This window comes from Gadus chalcogrammus, chromosome 16 (genome assembly GCF_026213295.1).
Source record: "Gadus chalcogrammus isolate NIFS_2021 chromosome 16, NIFS_Gcha_1.0, whole genome shotgun sequence".
Classification (NCBI taxonomy): domain Eukaryota; kingdom Metazoa; phylum Chordata; class Actinopteri; order Gadiformes; family Gadidae; genus Gadus; species Gadus chalcogrammus.
Genome location: NC_079427.1, coordinates 31,378,700 through 31,392,576, shown reverse-complemented (window position 1 = coordinate 31,392,576; position 13,877 = coordinate 31,378,700). Strand labels below are relative to the sequence as shown.

General features: G+C 48.6%; 1 pseudogene; it reads right to left on the bottom strand.

The window, feature by feature from the left end:
- Positions 1 to 264: 264 nt before the first annotated feature.
- LOC130405709 (protein FAM131A-like) lies at positions 265 to 7,675 on the bottom strand (annotated as a pseudogene).
- Between the last annotated feature and the right edge of the window lie 6,202 nt (positions 7,676 to 13,877).

Sequence of the window (13,877 nt, the reverse complement as noted above, 5' to 3'; positions counted from 1 at the left end):
CCTCCTCCAAGAAGATACACTAAGGAACACCTAGACGTCTAGAAACCTAGGAACCTTGTCTTAGAAAAGAGGGAGTATCAAATAAAAGGCAAAGCTCATCAGTACTCAGTATGACAGGAAGTGGTAATCAGAGTTGAAACCAGACACTCTCAGTAGGATGGAGGAGGGCGGGATGACAATGACAATAACCAACCAAATCACAGTATCTGCTTTTGAAAAAAAATCTTTTTCACATTTAGTTTTGTTTGTTTTTTTTTCCCAGTAGACTATATCACACAGTGATAACGAAGAAAGAGGAGAAGACTACAGCCACCACGCTAGCTTCGTGCAAAAAACACATACACTGGCACATCGCATTAGGCAAAGAGATCAAAGCAAGACAACGCATACAAAAATATAGAAAACCTCCGATGCGACCACCGGCCTCTGCTCTGGGGCTAGGGACCTCTGGGCCCTCAAGCGTTTCTTTCTCTTCCTGTTCATCCACCAAAGGGTCAGGAACCTCCTCTCAGCGATGTTTCAGTTTGCTTGGTTATGGGGTCACAGCTGTTGTGTGTTTAGCTTCCATTTGAATGTCTTCAACACAGAGTTCACCCCCATGTTAGGGAACCTGGTGGTCCCATCGCTCCTGGGTAACCCCACCACCACCACAGGATGACTTGAACCTAGCACAATAAAAGCAAATCATCTCGGCTCAAGTCATTTGTCACACAGCCTTGTCGTCTTTCTCCCCCCATAGTTTAAATTTTGTTGAAATACAGACATACATACTAATGTCCCGTCACTTATGAAAACATTCCAGCATTTGCTCATAATGGTTGTGACTGGGATAATATAATAGTTTGGCATACGCAGCAAGCCATGCCCATTTAAGGATGCTATCGGTCTCTGGCAATAAAAGAAAGAAAGGGGGTCAAAGGGAAGGCAGGCAGGTCCCAGGATGCGGTGTGGACCTGCCCGCCCGTTGGACAGGCTTCATCCACGAGCAGGGCTGAGAAGGTCACACAGAACAGCCTAGAAGGTTACAAACTGTGCTCTGGCTAAGCCCATTGGTTATAGCACTTGCAAAAGACACATGCAAAATTCAAGTGTTTGGACTTGGTCCACTTGTAATCCAAAAAAGTACTTTCCAGAGTGCATTTCTCCTCCCCAGGTACAATCCCTACCAACCAATCAGCAGCCCTGGGTACACCCGAACAGCCAGCCAATCAGCAGGGTCCAGTGCACAGGTTCACTGAAGGCCTTCATAGCCAGGCCACTGCTCTTTATCACACATAGAAAAGATTGTTTGGACGCCTCAAAACAAAAAGCTTTTGGATAGAAGATCAAAGGACAGAATTTGAGCTCTGGAGGGGAGGAGGGTCAGTGAGTTATGGGTCGAACAACTCAGGAGAATTGGAAAGATGAGATTTTAAATTGTTGTACAAATAAGGCAATATGGACCGTTTTCAAGATTCATGGGGGAAGTGGAGCGAGTCATGGAAAACCAAAGAACAGAGATGAGTGGGAGGAGCGGTGAGGGCCAGCTGTCGCTCCCAGCTGACACCAGGAGTCACTGGCTGTTGGCCTGCCTCTCCTGGCCCTCCTCTTCTTCCTCGTCCAGGGAGACCACCCCAGAGGAGGCCACGTCCGACACCCTCCGGCAGGGTTGGTGCTCCTCCCCACCTGGCACACGGTTGTCTTGTAGCCCTTGCAGGGCCCATCGTCACCCTCCTCCTCCTCTCCCGGCGACAGGTAGGTCTCAGAGTAGGAGGCCGAGTAGCAGGGGGAGTCCTGCCCCCCACCGCTGCCCCCGGCGGGCGAGGGAGGGCCGGCGGCAGCACGCTGCAGGCGGGCCAGCAGCAGCTCCTCGCCCCCCTGCAGCACAGACAGGATCTTGGCGGCCAGTTCGGTGGCGTTGCCGTGGGGATGGCGATGGGGTTTGCCGGAGGTGCCTAGGTCACGTAGCAATGGGTGTAGCTCGTCCAGGCTGCACAGGCTGGAGCACAGCGTGTCCGGGGAGTCGGAGGTGGGGGAGGGTTCTGCCCCGCCCCCGCCACCGGGCCCCTCACAGCAGAGACCCCTGAGGCTCAGGTTCTGGCACATCTGGCTGTGAATCAGGTCCTTCAGGTAAGGAGGGAACGGCGACGAGACCTCTGGAACAAAACAACCAGACAAAGAACATGAAACAACCAGACAAAGACCAACAACCAGACAGAGACCATGAATGAAACAACCAGACAGACCATGAAACAACCAGACAAAGTACAACAATCAGACAGAGACAATGAATGAATCGAATCAGACAATGACCAACAACCAGACAGAGACCATGACACAACCAGACAATGACCAACAACCAGACAGAGACCATGACACAACCAGACAAAGACCAACAACCAGACAGAGACCATGAAACAACCAGACAAAGACCAACAACCAGTGACCATGAAACAACCAGACAAAGACCAACATCCAGACAAAGACCATGAATGAAACAACCAGACACAGACCATGAAGGAAACAAACAGACGATGAACATGAATGAAACAACCAGACAAAAACCATGAATGAAACAACCAGACAGAGACCGTGAATGAAACAACCAGACAAAGACTGTGAATGAAACAACCAGACAAGGACCATGAAGGAAACAACCACAGACCATGAATGAAACAACCAGACAGAGAATGAAACAACGCGACAGAGACCATGAATGAAACAACCAGACAAAGTCTGTCAATGAAACAACCAGACAAAGACCATGAATGAAACAACCAGACAAAGGCTTTGACTGAAACAACCAGACAAAGGCTGTGACTGAAACAACCAGATACAGACCATGAATGAAACAACCAGACAGAGACCATGAATGAAACAACCAGACAAAGTCTGTCAATGAAACAACCACACAAAGACCATGAATAAAACAACTAGACAGTCTGTCAATGAAACAACCAGACAAAGTCTGTCAATGAAACAACCAGACAAAGACCATGAATGAAACAAACAGACAAAGACAATAAATTAAACAACCAGACAAAGACCAACAACCAGACAGAGACCATGAACGAAACCACTTGACAAAGACCATGAATGAAACAAGACAAAGACCATGAAGGAAACACTCCGATTGTATATAGGCTGCATACAACAATGTGACTTGTTTGCTTTATTTACAGACACGTTAAAGGAAGCCCCATTTTAAACCATGAACATTCTATATATTTTTACAAGGCTCTTCTCAATGCTGCGGAATGCTCCGTTGACTTGCATGAGAATTCTAGACTTCCCCTGGTTAATTATTTTACGATAATTGACTTGTTGCTAAGCATATAATGACCGCTGTCAAGAAAAGTGGATTTATTGCTCCTGATTGACGCCTTTGGTAACACTCCGCAAGTAGTCCGGTAACTTATCAACCCCAGCGCATTCGGTTGCTAAGCGCCATCAGCGTCTTGGAGGATTATTTCTCTGCTGATCAAAAAGACACACGGTGTGAAGTAATTTTTTTCGTTTTGGCAAGTAGCCGTATAATAAGCGGGATAATGTTTAGAACGTTGCTGGTCATTATCAAAAAATAAGCCCCTTTAGGGCGAGGCAAGACACCTCCGCTTCATGGGGAACATGGACTTTGTATTTTTAATTTTACTCGGTTCCATAACGTCTACTAAACTACCAATAAGCCTTGGTGATTGTCAACCAATCAAAAGAGAGCAAAACAATTTACAATGAAGCGGTACAGTCCGGTATTAAAGGGGTGATATCATGCTTTTTCGACTTTTCCCTTTGCTTTAGATGTAGACATGCTTTAGACCCTACGTATGTGTACATGTTTTAGGTGAGCTAAGCTAGAAAAATCTAAGTCTGAGCCAGGGAGACCTGAGACCTCAATAAGGGCTTGAAACAGCTTGTTTACGCTCAAACTTTACTTCCCTAATAGTGTGGCCAGGGCTCTACAGTGTGCCCATTTCACTCGCATTTGCGAGTGAATATTTCGGCGTGCGAACGAGAAAAACAAAACAGGAGCACGTGTGCGAGTGACTTCTCCACAGCGCACTACTGTGCGTTCACACCAAACGCGAAGGGGCAAAACGATTCCATACAAAGCAGAGATTCCATTTGCATCGCAACACTTTTGCCCGGCACGGGCGAGCGCGTTCACGTGGATTTCAGGTGGATTTGCAGCACGCCACTTTTGCTCGAGTTGAAATATTAAACTTTGCCGCGACATTCGCGTGATGACAGCCAATCAGCGTTCAACAGCGTGGCCACTGAGTGACGTGCGTAACGTAACAGCCAATCAGTTTTCAACCGGCCAACCGTTCCCTGCAGTGCAGTCCGGGGTGAACCGCAGCATGGAGGAGAAAGTGATTGTTGCCGTTTACGACTCCCCGAGCTCTATATTATAGTATATAATATAATATAACTGTATTGTATAGATAATATCACGGCCAAAAGCTCTGTGCGCCCCCGGATCGCCGTAGCGCGGGGAGCGCTACGGGAGGGTTTAGCGGGTTTGTTTACCTACGTTGCTATGGTTACCAGTCTTGTGTGTTCCAACGGTTTATTAGGTATCTAAATCTGTCTAATCAATACTTCATTTACTGCCTTTTCCGTGGTCATTACAATATTATGAATAGACTGCGTGGAGAAAGTTAATGCTGTTACTGTAGTCGATAAAGTCTACAAATTCAACCCCCGACTGGTTGAAGGAGTTCAGGTGGCTAGATTATGATGCTAAGTCTGTACATTTTGTAAGGAAGCCCCATCGGCAATGGCAGGCTCCTCTCTGTTTAGAACGGGGAACCCTAATCTGATACACAATGCTGTGATGAAACACATCGAGTCCACTAGGCATTCTCGCTGTCCCAATTTATATATAAATCGCACCCAGTCCCAGCCCAATAACCCTGGTACGGTGGAAGCCGAAATTGGTGCTGTTTTGTGTAGCCTAAATGTAATCTTGTCTATTTATTGGTCTTAATTTTGCTTTAGTAAGTTGGTGCTGTTGGTGTGTGCAATATCTGCACGCTAATAAATGTTCTTAACAAAAACGCCCCATTTTTTTTTCCTGTGCTCCTACATTTTTTAACTTAGGGGCACGAGTGCTCCTGAAAAAAAAAGTTTTTGTAGAGCTCTGAGTGTGACGTCTTTTTTTTCCTAGTTTTCTCAATTCAAATTTAGTTAAATTACACTGAACTGTACTCCCTCAAATATCAGACATTCTTTGAAAACGCCATTTTAAGTTCATAGGCAAACCAAGAGGGTATCAGAGTGACCACCTGACTGCCGAAGCCTATAGAGGATGCTCAGAGTACTGTTGAGGCCTGAGCACCCACTGTATCCCAGCCAAGGAACTGCCTTTACATCCAGGAGAGAGCATTCAGTAAGCACTTTGGGCTCTCAGCACTGGATTCAGATCAGGTTTCAGCTCGCTGGCCTGGATGTTAATATGTGCCTTGTTGGTCTGCAGAGAGCAACGTGAAGACCGGGAGATGTTAAAGTGCAGCATATCAGATTACCATATCAGGGAACCACACTCTTTGAAATGTTGAACGGGTAATTGGTGATTCAATGTCTTCGGGTAAAGACATTCCATGGTGCAAACAGGCAATATGTGGATTCAATATTTAAAAAGAATGCACACTTGCTCTTCCAGCCCACAGACATCATGGCATTTACCCAACAGAAAGTATGCAGTCATCGACGGGGAGATGGGAGACATTAACGTGGAGCTGATGTGTTTATTTGTTGGTATACGGAGGGTGCTGGTGCTTCCATCCAATGGGATTTCCTAAGTTGCATGAATGACCCCCTTCCGGTCATTTGAGCGTGCACACAGGCATGTATCCAGAGAGTTCATAGAGCCCTGGTACAGCGCACAGCCAGAGACCGTCTGCAGTGAGGGGAATTATATTCAATTGCAAGAGGGATATCAAATTGCGTGAGGGAACAAAAAATATGTTGGAAGTGCATGAAAACTAGGGCACTGGGACAATAAGATCCATGACAGACCGATCTGGACCACAGGGGGGAAGGAGAGAGTCAGAGAGACACAGAGAGAGAGAGAGAGAATGAATAATTTATATTTAATAGGGCCTTGAGAGGCAAGGGCCAACTTTTACAATTGTCCTGATAAGTTGGAATCACAATATAGAAAGAAGTTTATATATTAGAGGTCTAACCAATCACAAACTCCGGATGTGGTACGACACAAGGTCATGGGGTAATAGTTGAGTTCGATACGTGAAAGGACACATATTATACCACCAGGTGTGAGTGTGATTAGCCTTACAAGCCGTTTTGAAAATCTGCCCCATATGACATCACTAGTGGGCGTGTCCACCTAGATCTGTGCTGGATAGATGAGCAACGTTTACTTCAGTCAACTGGGTAGGCTGGTAGACTGATCTATCCAGCACACATCTAGGTGGACACGCCCACTAGTGATGTCATATTGGGCAGATTTTCGAAACGGCTTGTAAGGGTAATCACACTCACTCCTGGTGGTATAATACGTCTCCTTTAACAGAATAAGGTCTGAAGGTGTCACTTCTGTTCACACGTAAACGTATGGCCAGCTGTACTTTTATGGGTTACCGTTACACGCTATAGCAGAATCTTGTTGTAGTAGAACAAAAGACATTCAATGACTTTTTTGAGAGAAGGTCAATTCTATTCACACTATTAGAATCCTGTGGCAGTATCACCCTTTGAACACCAGTATGTCTGGGCTGGTTTACCCTCGTTCCACCGGTGATACAGTGGTGTGATGTCAGGCATGCAAACCGGGGTCTGGAGGCATGGCTTAGCCACTGCCATTTTGTGCTCCTGACATTACTGATGTGCCAACCTGCTTTTGTTGACATTCAAGGCTGTTTGTGTGACCTTCCATTGAGGCACATGACGTCGGATGTGAAGTTATGCAGCAGTTACCACAAGAAATCACCTTCCTTGAAGTTTAATACATAATTTGTTTTAAGGTAATCTGTGATCCCAAGTGGGTGTACTATGTTTAACTGTGTGTGTTGTGTGTGTGTGTGTGTGTGGTGTGTGTGTGTGTGTGTGTGTGTGTGGTGTGTGTGTGTGTGTGTGTGTGTGTGTGTGTGTGTGGTGTGTGTGTGTGTGTATGTGTGTGTGCACTGTGTTTCACTGTGTGTGTGTGTACTGTGTTTAACTGTGTGTGTGTGGGTGTATGTGTGTGGTGTGCGCACTGCGTTTAACTGTATGTGTGTGGGTGTGTGTGTGTGTAGTACTGTTTTTAAGTGTGTGTGTGTGTGTGTGTGTGTGTGTGTGTGTGTGTGTGTGTGTGTGTGTGTGTGTGTGTGTGTGTGTGTGTTACCTGTGCTCTGTGTGGCGGGCTCGTTGGCAGGCAGAAAGTCTTCATCGTATGAGTCATCAGTGGAGTCGTCTCCGTCCACAGAGGACCAGGCCCTGAGCTTAGCCTCCGCTATGGCAAACTGCTCTGCCACGCCTGCACACACACACACACACACACACACACACACACCACACACACACACACACACACACACACACACACACACACACGATATATGCTGCATGGATCAATGCAGGATTCACCATTTCCGACGCCCGCTTTGTAACGCAAACACACAGTGCCACGCATATAGATGTAGACAAGGTGATAAGTGGTTGTCATGGTAACCCGCTCAGTACCTGTCAATCGCATTTCCACGTAGTGTCACAAATACTTTCCGATTGACCAATTCCCACGAGGGAACCGTGGTGCGTGTGACGTTGCATCGGCGCAGCCGATATATCCAATCAGTATTTCTCATGTTGTCACATGACCGGCCCGGCTAATATGGCTTCCGCTAAGCGCCCGCTGCAGACCCATGCTCTCTGTCTTTGTGGCAATTACCTTTTAAAGCAGCATTTTACCAGATGACATTTCTACAGGTCCATGACTCCGGTAGTTAGTGGCGATGAATCAACTCTAGAAACCCTTTTCTGGAGACATCCTGGGATCTAATGAGGAGGTAAGCTGCCACAGAATGGGCTCCATAGTGAAGAGGACTGCTACCTGTATAGTTTAAACTGGTGATTACTCAATGATAAATAAATGCCCCAAGCTCACCTATGCTGAGTGCTGAATGCTTCATCATAACATATTTACCTCTGGAAATTAAAACATGCATTATGTAAAATTCACAAAAGAAACACTGAAAAACCAATGCACACAGGCAACCGTGTGTGTGTGTGACTTTGGAGGTGACTCAGCATGTGCAAAGAGTTATATTGAACATTCACCTTCCATCACCAGCAGGAGGTAGCCTATCACAGAGAGCTAGGACTCTGAACTCCCTCCTACATCTCGCTCGATTAATCCTTCTGTTTTGTCTCATCTCATCTCATTTTCTTCCGCTTATCCGGGGTCGGGTCGCGGGGGGAGCACTCAAGCAGGGGGCCCCAGACTTTCCCTTTCCCGGGCCACATTGACCAACTCTGACGGGGGATCCCGAGGCGTTCCCAGGCCAGTGTTGAGATATAATCTCTCCACCTAGTCCTGGGTCTTCCCCGAGGTCTCCTCCCCACTGGACGTGCCTGAAACACCTCCCAAGGAAGGCGCCCAGTGGGCATCCTTACCAGATGCCCGAACCACCTCAGCTGACTCCTTTCTAAGTAAAGGATCAGCGGCTCTAATCCGAGTTCCTCACGGATGGCTGAGCTTCTCACCCTATCCCTAAGGGAGACGCCAACCACCCTTCTGAGAAAACTCATCTCGGCCGCTTGTACCCGCGATCTCGTCCTTTCGGTCATCACCCAGCCCTCATGACCATAGGTGAGGATAGGAACGAAAATCGACCGGTAGATCGAGAGCTTTGCCTTGCGGCTCAGCTCTCTTTTCGTCACAACGGTGCGGTAAAGCGAACGCAATACCGCCCCCGCTGCTCCGATTCTCCGGCCAATCTCACGTTCCATAGTACCCTCACTCGCGAACAAGACCCCGAGGTACTTGAACTCCTTCACTTGGGCTAAGGACTCATTTCCTACCCGGAGTAAGCAATCCATCGGTTTCCTGCTAAGAGTCATGGCCTCAGATTTAGCGGTGCTGATCCTCATCCCAGCCGCTTCACACTCGGCCGCCAGCCGATCCAGTGAGTGCTGAAGGTCACAGGCCGATGATCCCATGAGGACCACATCATCCGCAAAAAGCAGTGACGAGATCCTCAGACCACCGAACTGCAACCCCTCCCCACCACGACTACGCCTCGATATCCTGTCCATGTATATCACAAACAGGATTGGTGACAAGGCGCAGCCCTGGCGGAGCCCAGCACCCACCGAGAACGAAACTGACTGGCTGCCGAGGACGCGAACACAGCTCTCGCTTTGGGAGTACAGGGATTGGATGGCCCTGAGGATAGACCCCTTTACCCCATACTCCCGCAGCACCTCCCACAGTTTCTCCCGGGGGACCCGGTCATACGCCTTCTCCAGATCCACAAAACACATGTAGACCGGATGGGCATACTCCCAGGCCCCCTCCAGGATCCTTGCGAGAGTGAAGAGCTGGTCCGTAGTTCCACGTCCGGGGCGAAAACCGCATTGTTCCTCTTCAATCTGAGGTTCGACGATCGGCCGAACCCTCCTTTCCAGTACCTTGGAGTAGACTTTACCAGGGAGGCTGAGAAGTGTGATACCCCGGTAATTGGCACACACTCTCTGGTCCCCCTTTTTGAACAGGGGAACCACCACCCCGGTTTGCCACTCCTTTGGCACTGTACCCGACTCCCACGCGATGTTGAATAGGCGTGTCAACCATGACAGCCCCTCAACACCCAGAGCCTTTAGCATTTCTGGCTGGATCTCATCAATCCCTGGGGCTTTGCCACTGCGGAGATGTTTGACTACCTCAGTGACCTCCACCAGGGAAATTGACGACGAAACACCATCAACCTCGAGCTCTGCCTCCAACATAGAGGGCGTGTTATTCGGGTTCAGGAGTTCCTCAAAGTGTTCCTTCCAACGTCCGACGACCTCCTCAGTTGAGGTCAACAGAGTCCCCTCCTTACTGTACACAGCTTGGACGGTTCCCCGTTTCCCCCTCCTGAGGTGCCGGATAGTCTTCCAGAAACACTTTGGTGCCGACCGAAAGTCCTTCTCCATGGCCTCTCCGAACTTCTCCCACACCCGCTGCTTAGCCTCCGACACGGCAGCAGCTGCAGCCCTTCGGGCCTGTCGGTACCCTGCAACCGAGTCAGGAGTCCTCCCGGATATCATATCCCGGAAGGCCTCCTTCTTCAATCGGACGGCTTCCCTGACCACCGGTGTCCACCACGGTGTCCGAGGGTTACCGCCCCTTGAGGAGCCTAAGACCCTGAGGCCACAGCTAGCCACCGCAGCTTCAGCAATGGAGGCTTTGAACACAGCCCACTCCGGCTCAATGTCCCCAACCTCCACAGGAATGCTAGAAAAACTCCGCCGGAGGTGTGAGTTGAAGATACCTAGGACGGGGGCCTCCTCCAGACGTTCCCAGTTCACCCGCACTACGCGTTTGGGCTTACCAGGTCTATCCGGAAATTTCCCCCATTCCCTGATCCAACTCACAACCAGATGGTGGTCGGTTGACAGTTCCGCCCCTCTCTTTACCCGAGTGTCCAAAACATGCGGCCTCAGATCAGATGACACGATCACAAAATCGATCATTGATCTTCGGCCTAGGGTACTCTGGTACCAGGTACACTTATGAGCACCCTTATGTTCGAACATGGTGTTTGTTATGGATAATCCATGACTAGCACAGAAGTCCAATAACAAACGACCGTTCGGGTTTAGATCAGGGAGGCCGTTCCTCCCCACCACGCCTCTCCAGGTGTCTCCATCGTTGCCCACGTGGGCGTTGAAGTCACCCAGCAGAACTACGGAGTCCCCTACTGGAGCCCCATACAGGACTCCATTCAGGGTCTCCAAGAAGGCCGAGTACTCTGAACTGCTGTTTGGTGCATACGCACAAACAACAGTCAGAGTTTTCCCCCCTACAACCCTTAGGCGCAGGGAGGCGACCCTCTCGTCTACCGGGGTAAACTCCAACACCGCGGCGCTCAGCCGGGGATTTATGAGTATCCCCACACCCGCCCGGCGCCTCACGCCCTTGGCAACTCCGGAGAAGAATAGAGTCCAACCCTTATCCAGGAGTACGGTACCAGAGCTGAGACTGTGCGTGGAGGTAAGCCCCACCAGATCTAACTGATAGCACTCCACCTCCCTCACAAGCTCTGGTTCCTTTCCCCACAGCGAGGTGACGTTCCACGTCCCCAGAGCTAGCTTCTGCCGCCCGGGTCTGGTCCGTCGAGACCCCTGACCTTCGCTGCCACCCATGTGGCTGCGCACCCGACCCCAACGGGTCTTCCCACAGGTGGTGGGCCCATGAGATGAAGAGAGGGGGGGTGCCACGTAGTTTGTTCGGGCTGTGCCCGACCGGGCTCCGTGGCAAACCCGGCCACCAGGCGCTCGCCATCGAGCCCTCCGTCTGGGCCTGGCTCCAGACGGGGGCCCCGGGCTTCCTCCGGGCCGGGTCACATCTCCTCTTTTTTCCGTTATTCATTGGAGTTTTTTGAACCATTCTTAGTCTGGCCCCTCACCTGAGACCACTCTGCATGAGAGACCCTACCAGGAGCACAAGGCTCCAGACAACACAGCTCTCAGGTTCACAGGGACACGCAAACCTCTCCACCACGATAAGGTGACGGTTCCAGGAGAACCGTGTTTTGTATTTAGGCCAATTCATCCCCATCCCGTCCCCAATGATTTCCCTAGAAAAAACTTATTCAGGCAATTACCCTTGCTGTTTCCTCTGCATCACATGTTCATCTTTCACTCCTTATCTCTCTCACTCTCTCACGTTCCCACTCTCAATCTCTCTCTTCTGCATTCAAGTGTGGTCTCTCATGGAGCCGGATCGATGGTCCATTCATCTGAGCGCTGAGTTCATCCTCTTCCAGACAGCAGAGCGTCCACCAGCTGCACTGCTGCTCCTGCTCTGTAGTGCACCCTTCACAGGTCTGGGTCAAACACCAGGGATTGTCGTATTTCCTTCCCCTCGCTGGTGGGTTCCATTGTGATCTCACTAGCTTTGTTGATTTGTCTTTGTTGCCGGTCAGTTTACCAACTCTGTAATACAGCCGCTTTGATGAGCATGTTTCTTTTTAAAGTTAGAACAATACTGTCCAATAATGATTGTGTATATGCCAGTGATCAATGTGATAGACACTATTTAGTTTAAATAGCAGAGCTATAGTTTTATTTGCTTGTAACACAGGAGCTTCAACCAGCCCCTGTGATTTTGGGACAACATGGAGGCTGGTTTGTGAGGAGACACACACACACACACACACACACACACAAACCACTCTCTATCACACAAACACACACACACACACACACACACACACACACACACACACCACACACCAACCCGGTATCACGCCAAGGCGTAAAATAGATACGTCTGTCCACATCGCAAGGCGTGTTCAGGCTCACGCTTTGCCTGACCAAAGCGTCACCCTGAACACGCGTCCTTCTCCATTCGAAATGAATGGGGGAATAGCACCAACAGGGGGCGATACGTTCTCCTAGCATTTGGTGAAATTGTTACGTAGCCATATTAATCGTTATTATCTGATTGGGAAATGCAATATTTTAGGACAGATACACCATTAAACGTGTTTCTAATGACATTTCTAGCGAGAAATTTACATTTTCCTTGCATAATCTTCAATCAGTGAATGTGTATGATCTTTATTAATCTTTATGATTTTAATGGGAAATACAATATTTTAGGATCGATTCACCGTTAAACGTGTTTCTAATAACATTTCTAGCGAGAAATATACTTTTTACTTGTATAATCTTCAGTCAGTGATTGTGTCTGATCTTTAGTTTTATAGTTATTAGGAAGATTTAATCGGCTCGCTCGCATGTTTCAACGACGTCAGGTGGCTAGGGACGCTGCTTTCGCTAAACTAGCAGCTCACGTGTTTCCTGCGTTTGTGTTATTTAACCGTTACTTTATGTAACTTTTAATGATATTGTAATAACCACAGGCGAGGTATTGAGCGAAGTAAGCTTGATAGCAGGTTTATTGGATTCCACAATCGGATGGGCAGGCACAGCTCCACCGGAAAACTACAACAACCAAAACTCCCGTCCGGAAGGAAACCCCCGGAACCCCCTCTCAGAAGGCCCGCCCCTTCCTCCCAAACCCTGTGACGCTACAATATCATCTTGTTAGAAACATAGATATATATAGAACACTGTTCTATATATATCTATGGTTAGAAACACGTTTATCTGAGAGCCAACCCAGTCGCCAAAAGCATACGTTGACAGTGTACGTTTTCGTGAACACTGGATTACGTCGCATTTCAACAAAATAGCGTGCTAAGCACACACACACACACACACACACACACACACACACACACACCCCACACACACACACACACACACACACACACACACACACACACACACACACACACACACACACAATGCATTTCGCTGCTAAAACAACAACTTGGGCTGCTTCTAGGACATTTTGGGTGGATTTTGAACGGTATGTGGGCAGGACGTTTTTTGCAGGCAGGACCTGGCAACCCTGCGCTGTTGCCCGAGGTGCAGAAATGCTCCGGAACAGATCTGGATCCACCATGGCCAAAATAATTGTCATGAATAGCATGAATAGATTCATGCATTACCAGGTGACCTTGGGTGTTTTGAAAGGCGCCTCTAAATTAAATGTATTATTATTATTATATTATTATTATCATTCAACTTGAACGTGTGTTTTTACAGTATAGAGTGGTGGAGGGATGACGTATGTTGGCCAACCCGGAAGTGAGCATCGACCTGGGTTTCCATGGTTTCCC